Source organism: Crocuta crocuta, unplaced genomic scaffold (genome assembly GCF_008692635.1).
Source record: "Crocuta crocuta isolate KB4526 unplaced genomic scaffold, BGI_CrCroc_1.0 scaffold144, whole genome shotgun sequence".
Classification (NCBI taxonomy): domain Eukaryota; kingdom Metazoa; phylum Chordata; class Mammalia; order Carnivora; family Hyaenidae; genus Crocuta; species Crocuta crocuta.
The window spans coordinates 1,310,815-1,328,049 of NW_027529669.1; positions in this window are offsets into that span (position 1 = coordinate 1,310,815).

A 17,235-nucleotide genomic window follows, 5' to 3' on the forward strand; every position below is an offset into this window, starting at 1 on the left:
CTCTGGTTCTTTGGATTGGCAAAGAATTAAATGTCCCCAAAGAGATGAAAATTTAGGTGGTCAGTTGGCAGAACTGTTAGCTCCTGGTCTCTATTCTTGCACATGGCAAGATTCATGTCTGGCCCAGTGTGCCCCTGCTGTGCCTCTCATGATGCGTGTCCACTGGATGGAGGCTTTAGAAACTCATCAGACATCTTGTCCATAACTCTGAGAATAAGGTTCATTATGTAATCTGTTCTATTATGATGTTGTGGGGACAGAACATAAATGATAGAGCTTTGTTTTCCAAATCATCAGTGGTTTTGAGGACATACCACTCCGTCCCTTGGTTTGTTTGTTCTCATTCATTCACTCACTCATTCATTCATTCATTCATTCATGTATTCTACAAACATTTTTTTAGGGCCTTCCATGCACACAGCTGTATGCCCCTGGGCAGATTAACCTCTGTGAGCCTTATTAACAGGAATAATAAAAATCACTTCATAGGGTTAAGTGATCAGTTTCAGGCATATGATAGGTACTCAGGAAAGGATAGTTATTATTAGAGCCTAAAAAGCTGTGAATCTCACAGTATCAATCAAAGCATAAAAGATATTTAAATGAATTTATTCGGTAGCTTACAAATGAGTTTTAACTGTGTGTTGCCCCAGTGTGTGTTGAGAAATCTAAACACAGTGCCTGAATAATCCAAGAAGGCTCCCCAAAAAAGATGAGGCATGAGTCTCACGTAAAAAGCATCCTAGATCTTAGAGCTAGAATCAAGACCTTGAGTGAGGTCTACCCCTTGTCTCCAGTCTGGCAGAGCACAATTATTATTTTCTCATTTTTTAGTTAAAGAAATTGAAAGTAATGAAATGAAGAGTCTTATGCCCATGAATTAGGTACTATTAATATATCTGAGGAATACTGAGGAAACTGAGGCAAAGAGAAGATAACTTCCCCTGGTGACACATCATTAATAGTGATGGACCTTAAATGGGACTGCAGGTAGCTGGCCTCCAGAGACTAGGATCATAACCCCCAGACTCCATGGGATCATTGGCTATCATGTAAAGAACATTGGATTTAAAGTCAGACCAATCTGACTTCTAATCTCCTGCACATACTATCTTGTGAACCTGGGAAAGCTATTTATCCTCCTGAGCTTTAGTTTCCTTATCTGGGAACTGGAAATGATGATGATATCCACCCTGTAGGACACTCATAGAATGATAAATGCCATTTGCATAGTTCCTTAGAATTTTGCATTGTTCCTTAGAGCAAATTATACCTTTGACTGTTATAAGCTCTTTATAGTTTAAAAGAGCTTTTGCAAACATGACTGTATGGGGTTTGCTCAGAGGCCCAATGAGGTATATAGAAGAGAAAAATTGTGCCAGAGAAGGAGAGAAGGGTGAAGGGAAGTATTTCAATTTCCCCATTATTCAACAAATACCAGCTAGGTGGCTGCTGTATTCAAACATTACATTACCTTTAGGGGTATAAGGTTGATCTTCATTTTTCTGAGTGAGGAACTATAGCTCCAAAAAATGATATAACTTGCACATGGTCATAGAAACAATCATAAGCAGTGTCAGGATATAAATCAAGGTATGTGTGGACCCCAGACACACCCATGATGGAGTGATTTGCCCCAAAGTCACAAGGCCGTAAGGGGTACAGCCAAGGAAGCCTCCAACCTTGGTCTTCCAGGAACAGGTCCAGTCATCTACCACCCCACCATGTGGGTTAAGCTTTCAAGTGAGTTGAATTCCAAATTCTAAGCAAGGATTGACTTATATAAGAGGTTAAAAAGCCAGAATCCTGGAGGCAGGAAATACCACCTTCTTTGATTAAACGTGGGAAATCTTCCCATTATGGATAAGATTTGCTGTCTACAGGAAACCTTCTCAGACATAAACTGATCCTATCTTGTAGCCAAAGTGGTTTGGAGGTGGCTTAACTATAGAGACTTAAGAAGCAGACCCACCTACAAGGTAATCAATGCAAAGGGATCTCTGACTTTGGCAAGTGCAGGTCTACCAGGAAAGTCTAGGAGAATGATGGGTGTGGTTTCATGATAAGTACAATCAGAAGGTCTATCTGGATTCTGGAAAAGAGAGGGTGACCTGGAGCTAGAAAAATGGGGTTCAAATCTGGTTTCTTCACTGTTGGCTGAATCATTCAACTTCTTTGCAACTAAGCATCTTCATCTGTAAAATGGGGACAATGATGTCTTTTTTTTCTTTTTTCTTTTTTTGCTACCACAGGGTTGTTTGAGATTCTAAAGACATAACTGATGATTAAACTGTATTGTACAATATCTCTGATCTTCTTTTCTTAAGGAAAAGCCATGTAGAATAGTAAAAAGAATTGGTGAGTAAGAATATTTCTCTGTATCACCAGTACAACCCAGAGGAGAGAAGTACAGACTCTGATGGCTTTGGACAACCTGGTTGTTAGAAAAGTGCAGTGGATCCTGCTTGTGGTATGTGGTGTGTTTCACCAGGTTCTACCTTATGAACATAGTGATGAAGATGATGATGATGATAATGATGATGATGTTGATGATGGTGGTGGTGGTGGTGGTGGTGACATAGTATTTTGCTATTTACAGCACACTTCCACATATGGTTCTTATTTTCAATTCACTGAGATGATCACGTACTCTCTTACTTTCTGAACTTTGTACAATGTTGTTACCGCTTCCTGGAACATCTCTTCCCTCTCGTTGCCAGGCTATTTACCCTTCAATATCAATTTAGATATCTCAAATATTCTCAGAGAAATAGTTCTTGGCCCACTCTACTTCCACCCGGGGTGAACAGGCTTTCTGAGTGTTTTCTAATCCTATAGTTCATGTTGTAATTGTCTGTTATGTGTCTGTATTTTCACATCCTCTTTCCACGAGACCCAGTGTTGGCTCTTGTTCATCTTTGGAATCCCAGGGCCTAGAACAAGGCTAGGCACGAGGATAGTGCTCAATAGATACTGCTGTATGAATGAGTGAATGAGCTTGACCTTAATGGCAATTGAATGAGGAAGGTAGACAAGGCTAGAAGACACCTGAGAAGTGTTACAAGCCAATTCTCCACCTCAGATGATGGAACCAAAACCTAAGAGTTAAATAACAATACTGAAAGCATCCTGCCTATTCCTGGCAGAGCCACACTAGACACATGTTCTTTCTGCTTGTTCTCAGCCTGTGGTCTCTAAGCAATTTCAGATTGGTGTTAGATATTTTGCTCCCTTGGTCTTGGGCTGGGAATATTCCAGATGGTAATCAAGATAATATAATGGAAAATACTGCAGCTACTTTGACGTCTCCCCTCTTTTTACCCTCTATATCCAATCAATCACCAAAACCTGTCACTCCAAAGACATTCTTGCATCAATTCCTTCCTCTCCATCCCTAATTATTCCATGACAAAAGCTTCACCCAATCTTGAGCCCAGACATTGCAAAGTTTTACTAATTGATCTCTTCTTCTGATGTGTCCTCTATGTGATATACATAACCCTTCAGTGGCTTCACATGAACTTTCAAGGGCTCCTAATGGCCTTGAGATAAAGTCTAAATTCATGAACTTGGGTTACAAGCACCTTCATTGCATGGCCCCTAACTTCCACCATAGTTGTTATTTTCCCACCATTCCCAGGCTCACGCTCTTTTACAGTAACCTTGACCTGTACAGAGTTCCCAGTTCACACCAGGCTATTTCAGATCTCCATGCATGTGGTCATGCCACTCCCCCTACCAGGAATGCCTCTTCTCTTCCCCTCTGCTTCCCCATTTTTGCCTGACTCACTCTTACTCATCCTTCAACTGGGCTTGTCCTGGGCTGGACCAAGAGCTTACATAGCAACACTTGCCCACCTCAAGGTCAGAAACCTGTTCTGCTGCATCTATATAGGTCCAACATAGCTTTAGCAGGTGTTTAGCAAATGTATGTTGACTTAGACTTTACTTGGAGTCAAAAGAGGAGTTTTAATCTTACTAGCTGTGTGGTCTATGAGTATCATTTTCCTTCTTCCAACTTCAGTAGATATATATTGTGTAACTACTATGTGTAGACATAATATAAGGTTCAATTCCCCCTACTGTGAAATGGAGGAGGAAGAGGAATTGCTTTAAATAAGTTTTGAGGTCCCTCAAATTCTAAACAATATAGTTCCCACGTCATTTCCACTGGCATAATATTGCACCATTGTAATATGGTGTAGTGTGTAAATGACAGGGTCAGTTGCAGCATACTGGTCAAGAAACTTGAAATCTGATGAAGAGGCTGTGAACAATTGGTTGGTGTTTTCTTAAAGAATCAGTTTTTTCACCTCAAAAACTAGCAGTAATAATAGGGCTATTCTTGGGCTAATGGGAAGATCAAGTGGGGTTCTGTGTGTAACGTGGTTTGTGGACTCTGATGCTCAGGGTAACTACAGAGAACGGCTATTAGAGGCCTGAGTGACTCAAATGAGCTGTGAGGTTCAACATCTGATAAGTGGTACAAGGTTATGGATATTGCAATCCCAGACTTACAGGGACTGGGTTTGAATTTAACATCTAAGGAAGTCCACTAGCCCAAAAGGCTGGAAATAGCTAGCTGCCTATAGTCATAGATCCCACAGGGGCTGAAGTCCCAAACTAGCCTTACCAGTGCCCATGCTTGGGACAGGGTTATCTGTCACGGCCAGGGGCTTGGGTCCCTTTGCTCTTGTCTCTGTGCTAGACAGAGAATTGTTCTGTTGGTTTTGTTTTTTTCTTTTAATGTTTTTAAAAATTTATTTCTGAGAGAGAGAGAGAGAGAGAGCGCGCGAGCATGAGCAGGGGAGGGTCAGAGAGAGAGGGAGGTAGAGAATCTGAAACAGCCTCCAGGCTCTGAGCTGGCAGTCAGCACAGAGCCTGATGCAGGGCTCGAACCCACGAACCGTGAGATCTTGACCTGAGCCAAAGTTGGACGCTTAACCGACTGAGCCACCCAGGCGCCCCTGTTCTGTTGGTTTTTTAAAGTGGAGGTGTTTTACCCAATTCCCCTTTGTCCCCTCTTTGGGGAACATGTTCATTGCCTATTGGGCAAGGCTAGCCTGTTCTCCGAATGATAGCTTTGAGTTAGATGGACAGCCTTGATCAGGATAGGGAAACAGCAGCTCTGCCACCTCCTCGTTGCTGCTGGGATGTGTTGCCATGGATACCAAATGCAGGGAAGCAAAAAAAGCAGAAGAAAAATAAAATCTGTAGTATGCATGTATTTATGTGTTCCTGTGTGGCGTGTGTATGCCAGCACTCTCCTGTGTGACAGCCAGAGGAGGAAAGAAAGGTGGTCATTTCTGAGGAGGCCTGGAATTTTAACGGTTAGATTGAAATTGTCCAAGGTGGATTAACACCTCCACTGACTGCATTAGGTGGCCCCCTACATGATGCTACGTAGTCAGAACAGGCCTGAGAATCTTGGCCCCTGTGTCTCGAGCTGTTCTTGTTCCTTACTGTTGGCCCCAATCCCCATAGGTGACAAGGAAGGCATTTCTTTTTTTTTTTTTTTTTTAATTTTTAATGTTTTATTTATTTCTAGGAGAGAGAGAGGGAGAGACAGCGCGAGCAGGGGAGGGCCAGAGAGAGAGGGAGACACAGACTGAGACAGGCTCCAGGCTCTGAGCTGGCAGCCAGCACAGAGCCCGACGCGGGGCTCGAACCCAGGAACCGCGAGATCATGACCAAAGCGAAAGTCGGACGCTTAACCGACTAAGCCACCCAGGCGCCCCGGAAGGCATTTCTTAAGTGCCGTATGTAGCAGGCACTGTGCTAAGGCTCCTACATTTCTTTTTTTCCTTTTTGAGATTTTTTAAAAAGTTTATTTATTTATTCATTTATTTTGAGAGAGAGAGACAGAGGAGAGAGAATAGGGAGACTGAGCAAGGGAGGGGCAGAGAGAGAAGGAGAGGGAGAGAATCCCAAGCAGGCTCCGTACTGGCAGTGGGGCCCAAACTCATGAACTGTGAGATCGTGACCTGAGCTGTAACCGAGTTGGATACTTAACCAACTGAGCTACTGAGGCGTCCCAGGGAAGGAGTTTTTAAAGTCTTTGTTCCTACACGGGAACTGCCATGGGATAAGCGCTCAACACACGAATGGACGGATGACGTGGCTGGTTGGCCCCTGTCAGGGCCCAGGAAGAACTGGAGGGATCACGGCTAGGGCCTCGGAGGGGGCTGCCAGCCCAGGTCTCTCTCACTCCATAACTTCGCCTCTTTTCATTTACCATGTTCATCTCACTCCGATGCTGTGGTCTGACTTGCCCGGCCTGAGAAGCTCATGCCTCTGGGGACACTTAGAGGTGGGAGGGCCTCTCTCTGTGAGCCTGGCAGGGAGGAAGTGCCGATCCTGAGAGCACAGGCCTTTCAGGGCTAGAAGTGTGTGTCTGACATTGTGGGACGATGGGTCTAAAATGAAATGCAGGGGTGCCTAGGTGGCTCAGTCGCTTAAACTGATTCGTTGATGTCAGCTCAGGTCAAAATCTCATAGTCTGTGAGATAGAGCCCCACATTAGAGCTCTGTGCCGACCATGTGGAGCCTGCTTGGGATTCATTCTCTCCCTCTCTCTCTCTGCCCCTCCCCCACTAGCTCTCTCTCTCTCTCTCTCTCTCAAAATAAATAAACATTAAAAAAATAAAACTAAATGCTTCCTTCAGGAGCACAGAAAAAAAGATAATCATATCCAATGTTTTTAAAAAGTGATTTTAATCTTAGGAGGACAATAACCTGGCATGTCACGGGTGTCACCAGAATCTAGTCCCAGCCCCAGTGCTAACCAGCTTTGTGACTTTGGACAAGTCTCTGCACCTCTCTGGGCTTCTGTATCCCCACCTCTAATGTGAGAGGGCTGGTATAAATGCCAGTCATGGTGCTCTGACGTCCCTTCCATGCTGGTCTTCTATGACTTTATCCCCAATTTCTTCTGGGTTAAATAGGCCAAAATTTTTCATGGTCTCAGCCTTCCTCAAAGCAGTTCTTCACAAGACAGCAGTATCCACAGAAGACCACCCGACCTGCTGTTCACAGGGCTTTCCTATGAGACTCCCATGATCCTTGGGGCCATCTCTCTCTGCTCTTCCTCTTTCTCTGGGTGGGGACAGCCTGACTGCTCTTTGAAGAAGCACATATTATTAATGATAGTGACTTGTGTTTGCTCAAGGTTTGAGAGCTTACACAGGCATTAATATTATCAATCGCATAGCTGGGATGGGGTAGAGCAAAGAGCTTAGGTTCAACTTCAAAGTCAACACTTTTAACAACCCTACTTTACCTATGCCTTCAAAAGATCTATATAGGTTGAAGTTGGAATTAACCAACATTCATCAAACAAACCAAAAAGTTCTGTTTGGATTTGACTTAAAAAGAAAACAACAGAGCCCCTTCTCATATCCAGTCACTCAATTACTCAATTGCCACATATTTATGAAATGCTTACTATGCATAAGGCACTATTTTAGATAATATGGTTGGAAATCAGAATGAAATACAGTAGCTGCCCTCAAAGGACTTTGAAATCCAGAGGTAGGCAGATACAGGTCTGTATCAATGAGTGCAGTGTTATAAGTGCTAGAGCCATGGCACTTATGCACAATGTCAATCAGAAAGCCCATGGGTTTTGGGGGTTGAATCCTGGTTCTGAGTCCTGGCTTTGCCACTAATGAAGAGTCCTTGGGTAATTCAGCAAAGCTTTCTGAACCTATTATGTTGTAGTAGTAATACCACATAGGATTATTATTGGAGTTTGTATGATACAATGCACATAAAGGACCCAGGACAGTGCCTGTCACATATGGGAAGTTAACATCTATCATTTATTATTATTATTAATCATCAGCACTGTGGGAGGACAAAGTATGGCTTGGTTAATTCCACCTTGGCCAAGGAAATACCATGTGAGCAGTGCCCTGAAGTATGACTAGGTCTTCTCTGGGTGGAATCTTGTTTTGGGGTGATGGGGTAAGTGTGGGACAGAGAGCATTTCAGGTAGAGCAAATGGTGTAAGCAAAAGGCCCAGAAGGTTTAGGTAGCCATGAGTAAGTTGGTGTGGCTGGTTGGTGGGGGAAGGGGGTGGAGCAGAAAATGGTGGCAGATTACAGTGGAAGGTAAGTTGGGGTCAGAGACTGTAAAGGACCTTGGGTGCCATGCTAAGGAAGTTAACCATGGTTCTGTAGCAAAGGAGAAACACCGGAAGTATGTAGGAAGTAGGGAAGACATCTGGCCCAGGGCAAAGATCTGGGCGCTGGCCCTACAGGTGTGATATATTCCACAGTGGGAATCCCAGAGGGTCCCCTCCAGCAGAGGGCATGGAAGGAGAGGAGGCAAACTGACCAGAACCCCAGGGAGCATCAATCTCCAGTGTCCAGCCAGACACAGGAATCACACCAAGCATGTCTTCCAGGGATCCCAGGGGTCTGGAGCCAGAGTGTGGAAAGAAGGAAGACAGCAGCAAAGGCCTAGGCCATTGGAAAACCTGCCTTGGAACGTGGCGTTTGGGGGAGGTTGTCCAACCTTGGGGCTGGCAGCCACTTGTATCCACAGGTTAGTTACCAGCTGCCCCATACTCCCAGCAGAATTTCTCCATTAGTCTGCGTCTCTAACCTGAGATTTGACATTGACAGCATCACTCCCCCTCTCTAGGCCTCAGTATTTTCCATGCTCCATGTTGGTGGTCATGATGCCCTTTGAAGCTCTTCCTTGCATGGTGGTGGATGCCTTTTAAAGCTCTTATTGCTGATATTGCCTGTTGACCCTTTTGGGCGTTGGCCCTACCTGGGTGTGCTTGTCACTCTCATCACTAGGTCTCTGCCCCTGAAGTGAGGTGAGAAAGACACCAGTGAAGACTGTTTCTGGGAGACAGTCACCTGTAGGTGAATCCTGGTTGGGGGGTAATGGCTAGGATTGAGGAATTTCTGGAATTAGAACAAATTATAGCTAATGCACCTGGGATGGATTCCTACCTCTGTTTATGTAAAACAAGCTCCCTGGCTTCCCCAATTCCTTCCATCCTAATTTAACTTTTTTTTTTTTTTCTCTCAGCTTTGCTTTTGGTCATTGGTTTTTCCACTTTGATCCATTCTTTGGCCTACGATTTAAACAACAATGACAACAAAACCCAGAAGTCAACTGGCATGAGATACAAAGCCATTTCATGGGTGAAGAAAAAGAACCCACTGGATTCTTTCCCCCCCCATAGACCGAACACAGATGAGGACCTGAGTAAGTAGCTGGTCTGCCTTTGGGTAGTAGCACATCCAGCTTTCATCCCGACCACAGGTGTAGAGCTCAGGCCTCGAAATTGGTAAGAGGGAAAGAAACCATGGTAGGCTGGGCTCCTACGTCCCACCAGGAGCTACACATATGGAACTCATGGGAATGTCCCAACAGGCTGGTAAGGTAGATCTCATTATGTCCATTTTAAGTGTCTGGAAACTCAGTCTCGGGGATGCCACAGCTAATGGCCATGCCACCAGTGTTCAAACCCACGCCGGTCCAGGGTATCTATTCCCCACTCCCATGCCCCACCTGTAAATACCATATTCTTTGCCCAGTAGAAAGGCTTTTACCTCCAGAGCAAGCTATTCTTCAAGCCTCAGTTTCCTTATCTTTAAAATGATAATCAAAACTCTGGCTCTGAGCTCTTGCGTGGGTTTGAAAGAGATAATGAATGTGAAAGTGGTTTTTCAACTGTAAAGCAGTAGGCATGAGTTAGTCATTGTTTAATTTTATTATTCCCTGGGCAGGGAAGATGGAGTTTTAATGGTTCAACAGATAAGGTAATCTCTCCCATTTTTAAGGATTTCAGATGTGGAGAAAGGTGAATCTTCTACCCACCCCTGCAGAGTCCTTTTAGAATTTTCTCTATGGAATCGCTCAATGCTATCTAGCCTCTGATGGGAAGGCTTCTCTAGGTGGGATATTTCCTTTTACTGGGAGATTCTTTGATTTAGTAAAAGAGTTTATCTACAACTCAGCCACCTCTCCCCACCTACTGCAGCAGATGGGGACCTTCTGAGTCAGTACATTGGGAGTCACTATAATCCCCATAATGATAGAGTCACTGCATAGCCCTGGCCCTGTATCCACCTTCAGGGACATTCTTAAAATTTCCCTGTATCACTATTTAACAAGAGCTGGACTCTGTATTTCAACATTCTCAGAGCCCCAGATAGAGCCTGGCTTATACTGGGGAATATGATTAACTGATATTTCTTCAGTTGGTCAGTCATCCAGTCTTTTTTATATTGAGTGCCTATACGTGTCCTGAACTGCGCCTTGGCCCAGGGATACCTTGGTGTGCAAAATGGAGGGGAGTAACAGTCCAGTGGAAAAGACAGAGGACACAAATATCTGAGGATTATAAATATCAATTGCAAACTGATACAGCCTCTGAAGAAAAAGTCCCGAGAGCCAGAGAGCATGGATCAGAGGGGACTTCCTGTTCTGCCTATGAATGGGATCTGAAGCCTGGGTGTGCCGGTTGCAGAAGAGGCATCCCAGCCTGAAAGAGAGCATGTGCAAAGGCCCTAGAGTGGGGGTGGGGAGGGGGGGCTTGGTGCATGAGAGAACCTGAGCTAGACTGTGTGGCTTGAACCCGGAGGCAGGCAGAGAGGGGCCTCAGTCTGGTAAGGACTCTGGCCTTTATCCTCAGAGCCATGGGAAGCCATTGAGAAGTTTTATGCAGGGGAGTGACAAGACCACATGTGTGTCTTAAGGTCACTTGGGCTGCAGCGTGGAGAATGGATTGGAGCTGGGGCGAGCATGGAATCAGGGAGACTGGTTGGGATTATGAACTCCAGGAGCACGAAACCCCTCCGCTTTGCCCGACAGCCCGGCAGAGCGCTAGTGCTGTTTGAATCTTGGCTCTCCCACCAACTTAGCCGTGCGATCTCGGGCGAGTCACTCTGGCTTCCTGTTTTCACAATTTCCACATCTGTAAAATGGGGAAGAACCGTTTCCCTCGTTGGGCTAATTCTGTCCCCTTAATTGCATAAATTAGACACCAGTCAGGAGCCCTTTACAACACAGGCTGGGAGGAGGCACCCAAAGGAGGGGGCGTGGCTGCAGGGCAGGTGACCGCAGGCTTCCCCTGTCTTCCTTGTTCTTCCTGGACAGACTCGCTGAACAGCCTGCAGGCGTGCGGCTGGCTTCCTGAGCCCAGTCCTGACCATATAGAAACAGCAGCAGTGGGACCTCCCATTACTGACGGCACCAGCCACCCCTGCCTCCACCATCTGGAATGAGCTCCGTGAGCATCCATCTTTTCTTCGATGTCTGTGAGCTCCAGTTTTCCTACCTGTGAAACAAGCCTGTGTACATGTTTCGCTCCAGTCAATATTTGTTCAGTGCCGCTACGGTTCAGGCGCTGTGCTAGTTTCTGGGAACAGGAGACTGACCTATTTCCTGCCTTTGGGAGTTTTCCTATCTCATTGCATGAGAAGTTACGCGCATGAAGGTCCTTTTAAAATCCTAACACTGCTTATGTGTATAACAAGTGTAAAAGGGTAGTTGAATAGAAATCTGGAAATGCTGTTTTGGTGGCAGTACTGTTCCAAAGTAACCAGAATGGAGACAAGTCGGTTGGCTTTGATGAGCCTTAGTTTCTACAAACGAAGGAATGAAGAACTTTGAGGCCGCCTTATTTTAAATGTTGTCATTCTATGATCTGTTCTGCAAAATCTGGATCCTCTTCCCAAATGCTGTGGAGGGCTTCCTTCAGGACTTCCTTTCTTCCTCTTGCAAAGAACCAACCTTTGCTTTTCACTTTGCGTCCCCTTCTCATATCTAATCCAGGAGTCCCAACTGCAAATGCTACAGTGGTTCTGGTGGGTGGTAGAACGTGGGAAGCAGGCAATAGGGAGAGGTAAGGACTGTGGCAAAACATAGGAGGCCTATTCCATTTAAAGAAGACTGCTGCTTTCCTGCTCCACACATTGCTTCATACAAAAATGCAAGATGGATCTAACTTCTGTTTTCCTTTAATTTTTTAAATTTTCATTTATTTTTGAGAGACAGAAGAAGAGAAGGAGACAGCATGCCCACAAGTGGGGGAGGGGCAGAGAGAGAGGGAGACACAGAATCTGAAGCAGCTCCGGGCTCTGAGCTGTCAGCACAGATCCCGACGTGGGGCTCGAACTCATGAACTGTGAGATCATGACCTGAGCTGAAGTCAGATGCTTAACTGACTGAGCCACCCAGGTGCCCCTGTTTTCCTTTAATATGCCTCTCAGTTTGGTCTTTTCTCTCCTTTCACCCTAATCACACTATCTTCCAGGACTAGATGACAGTAGCCATCTCCTCTGTGGCCTTCCAGCTCACTGCCTTTCCAAGCTTTTTTTTTTTTATACAACCGTAATCCAGAAGAAGCTTCCCACCTCATCCTCTCTTCAAGGACCTGCAATGGCTCCCTGTGGACCCCCAACCCCGTTCACTTCCTTTTACCTAGTATTTACTGAACACACGTATCATGGCAAGCATTGCGCTGTAGGCAGTGGAGACAAAAAATAAATAAATAAATAAAAGAGTTACGATTAAAAAATTCTGTCACTTAAAAATTCTCACCGCCTCTGACAGAGGTTAACCTTTGTGTTTCAGACCTTAGAATCTGATGAGAATGACAAACTCTTCCCAGAAAGAACACCTGCAAACACATTTTCCACACACCCCGCAGAGCCAACCTTGACATTCCTCTGCTAAGCAGGGCAGGTCGAAAGTCTCCTTCCTGGAGAAAGTATGACGCTTCGGTCTTAGTGTGACAGAGGGGCACAGAGAAGGGGGTGCTTCACTCCAGGTAGGGGAAGCCTTTATGGAGCAGATCTGATGCCACTTTGAAATTGCACAGGCCCGCATGTGAATCCAAATGCTTCTATTTACCAGATGTGTGCCAGGCACTCAGCTTCTCTGAGCCTCATTCACCTTGCCAGTGGAATGGGCATGATGCTCGTTTCACAGGGAGAGTGAAACAAGATGACAAATATGAAGCACCAGGTTGATGGTATCACTCAAAGTGTGCCGGTCACTTTCTCTGCCCCTTGGTCTATTTCAGGTTTCTTTATGCCTTTCTTCATACCATCTCCAAATGCAAGTTCACCTGGACCCTTCTGTTCTGCTGAGGAGACTCTTACTGCTCCCCAACCTCAGAGAGCCTTCTCTCTTTAGCTGTCTCCCTACACCCCACCTATCCCTCTATGGATCCTTTCATTTTGCTCAGTTATGAACTGAAATCTTCCCCAGACTCCTCAGATTCCTCCCTCTTCTGGACGAGCCTGGAACCTCTCTGTGCCTGTCTGAGGGTGGCAGTGAAGGAAGAAGCTCTTTCATCTGAGTGTCCTTTACTGTGCATGGACCCTGGCAGGCCTGAAACATCAGGGGCCCTTCAACCCCTCTGTCAGCCCCCACATCCAGTCAGTCACCAAGTCCTCCCCAGTCTTTTGGCAAATGCTTTTTGTATTCAATGGCATTGGCACTCCTCAAGTATCCACGCTTATTGATTCTCTCCGGTTCACAGCAAGGTCCTCCTTGGCCAACCTCCCAGTGACCACTATCCCATTTCTAACCAGTCCTACACACTGGCACCAAATTTGAATGAGAGATGACTCTATCTCCCCATTTTTGTGTCCTGAGCAGACAGTATAGACCCTGGCTTGTGGTAGATTAAAGATGGCCACCGATTCTTCGCTCCTTGCTCCCATTGACAGGTGATATCTACTTCCCTTTCTCTTCAATTTGGACTCCTTTTAGAAACTTGGTAACCAACCGACTGTGGTGGAAACAATGTTGCATGACTTCTGAGACAAGTAATAAGAAGTCTGGCCACTTCCATCCAGTTCTCTTGAGAGTACTTTTTCTCAGAGTCCTGAGCTACCACATAGGGAGTCCCACTAGTCTGAAGTCATTGGGCTTTTGGAACACCCAAGCACATGGAGAAGCCACTGGCAGCGGCTCCAGTCAGCAGGTCTGCTGAACTCCCGTAATGGCTAGACGGCATTTGGGAAGCGGGTTTCTAGCACTCAGGTAACACCACGAATATCAGAGATGAACTGCCCTCCTGAGCCCTCTCCAAATTCCTGACACACAGAATCACGAGCAAAATAAAATTGTTCTAAGATTGCAAGTTTTGGTGTAGCTTGTCATGCACCAATAGATAACCAGAACAGCGATCAAAAAGTAAAGAATTCATCAGCCATAGTGCTCTAATGGTGTCGCTGCCCGAATCAAGAGCTCTTAATGGCTCCCTATTTCCTGAAAAATAATATTTAGTGCTCTTAGTTGGCATTTACCCTCCTTCATAACTTGGCGACAGCCTGCTTTTCAGATCTTCTTTAGTCAGGTCCTCTTTCCATCTTTAGTTTGTTTGATGTTTTTCTAACTCTTTTTCCTTCATGTGCCCCATTCTTTAGTACTTACCTCTTCCTCCTCGTGTGTGTGTGTATGTATATGCGTGCGTGTGGAGGGTGAGCACATAAGGAGGCATACAAACATGTTGTGTGGCCTACCCGGTATGAATCCCTACAGATCCTGGGTTGGGACTTGCCAGCACACATAATCTGGCACATTGTGTCTCCCAAGCCAGGTGTTCAAGCCCTTGAAGGGAGGAAGCGTATTTAGAAAAAGCACAGGCTTTGATGTCAGCTCAGATTTTGAATCATAATTGTGCCACTTACTGTGTGGCATTGGGCAAGATGCATAAACTCTCTGAGCTCAGTCTCCTCATTTAGAAACTAGAGACCTAATGAGAATGCACGTATAGGCCTGGTGCTGCTCACGCTCGGCTCACCACAGACCATTAATAATAACTGCTTGCTGCAGAGACACAGCAGAACAGTTGATCATCTTCCTGAAGCTCAATTGTTACTCTGTCAATGTTGGAGAGAACTCTTCCCCCATCAAAAATATATACAGTTAAAAAAAAAATAAAAACAAAATTTTTTAAAGGAACAAAGAACAAGAGCAGAGTGAAAAGGCACAATGGCGACCACCTGGCCAACCCCAGCTATATTAATCTGTGTGATCAGCCTGTCCCTGCTGGGGCCTCAGTCTTCTCATCTGTGAATTGAGTGGTGGGTACTGGAATCTAAGCTCTCCTCCAGCTCTGACATTCCAAGAGCATTAAAGAAAAAGGATGAATCACCCCTTCAAAATACCGATATGGGCTGGGCCCTCCCCCTGCGGTCCCCATCCAGCACAGCTAAGAGCTCTTAATACACAGCCAGCTTCCCTCTGCAGCTGCCACCAAACTTCAACCCCCTTTCCCAGGGGTCTCAGAAGCAAGACTGATAATGGACCCCTGGCCTTCTCCATCTCAACAGGGAATCAGATCCCGTTCCCAGACTCTGGGGGCCAGAGGGCCCTCCCCTGAGGGTGCCGGCTTTCGTGGACATTTGGCGTTCAGCATACATGTGCATGAAGTGTGGGGAGTGTTGGAGGGGCGGAAGGAAGGAATAAAGGGAAGAGTTGAAAATAGAGGGTTGATGATTGATTTCCTGCAATCCTGGTGGGAGGGCTGGAGTGGTGGAAACCTTGCCCTTCTCTTCCAGGAAGTAGAAAAAGTGGATGTGTCTGTATCTGTAAGAGTCCTAAGTCTCCATCCTGGGGAGGCACGGTCGCCCCCAGCAGCTGCATGAATTCGTAAGCACAGGCTGTCAAAGCCACAGAAGACACCGAGATCAATTTTCCTCCTTACAGGAGATAGACACTAGGTGACCGCAGAGGACAGTTTTCTTGCCTCTCTGCCCAGAGCTCTCTACTCCTTTCCGCGGTGATGCTATTATTAGTATTATCAACATTAATAATAATGGAGACGTAACCGGCTGTGCATTAGTCACAAGGTTCCAGGAGCCAGCACCTCCTTCCTTCTCTTCTGGGACTGCCTGGATCGCGTCCGGAGCGGCTTGGGGCCTGCCCTTTGGTCTGTGCGCGCGGTGGTCTGTCTACTGCCCGGCACGTCTGCAGCAGCCCGGGTCCTCGCAGCTCACACCAGCTCTGGCTCTGAAAGCCGAGAAGCTCGCCGGCTGCGAGCGGGTTTTCCAAGTGGGCAGGGGTGGGGAGGAGGGGCGCGGGCGGGAGGGCGGANATTGGCCCGGGGCACAGAAGTTTTGCATAAATTCATAAGTGATGAATGGCTGATTTTAACGTTATTTGGGTATTTGTCAGAACTTAACAAATATACATGGGGACGGCGGTTCATAAACTTAAACATCTCAATATCCCCTTTCTTCTGGAAATAAATTACGTTTGTTTGCCGGGCTTGGAGTCTTAAGGTAGCCGACATTAGGAATATTTTAAAAGCCATCATCCATCGACCATGTCTCCCAGGCGCCAGGAAGATTAAATGAAAGAATCATAAGATGGAGGTCTTTAACTTTTAATCCTTTTACAATGAAGCCTCAGATAGTCGCGGGGGCAGGGTGCCCTCTCTGGGGGGAATAATGCCGTTATTCCTCGGCTCTCAGTTAATGAATACCCTCCCGTCTGTCCCACGGCGGACGCAGGCAGCGCCGGGGTGGGGGCTCCGGCTCCCGGGCCAGGCTATTGAAATGCGGAGCCACCGAGGCTGCGTCGGGAGGGAAGAAAGCGCCCGGCTGGAGGGACAGGGCGGGCGGGGCCGGGGGCATTGAGGCTGCGCTGGGGACCCGGCGCAGGTTTGNGGGAGCGCGGAGCAGTGTCAGGAAGCCGGCCCACGTGGAGCTGCGCGGACGGGCGCCACCGCGGACGCAGGCGGAGGGACGCACGCGAGTCGAGCGCCAGCCCCAAGAAGTTGGCTTTTTAAGGGGGTGGGCTGAGGGCGATATTTATGCACGTTGCTTTAAGGGTAAAGCGTCTTCTGCCCCCCTCTCTAACCCAAAAGTTCAAAGATCCCGATTCTGATGGCTCCTCCCTCCCCACCCCCAAGCAGACGAAGTGTCCGCAGCGGGGGGCGCGTTCCCAACTGCAGATCCCAGTGCTGGCGTTTTTCACCCAAATTCAGAGCCCTCCGAAATCCCGACTTTCAGAGTCCTCCTTAGGTCCTGGGGGAGGAGGGAGGCGAGTGTCAAGTCTCTCAGCCATCCCCAAGCAATTCCGGCCGGCCTAGGCCCTGGGGTTTTGGGGGTTCAGACCTGCAAGATCCCGGAGCCTGAGTGTTAATTCCGAAGGACCTGGTCGCCTTCAGCTTACATCACCGTAGCTTCCGGGCGTGCAAAGGGTTAACACGGACTGGTTATTGATGTGGGGGGGGCGGTGCGAGGCGGG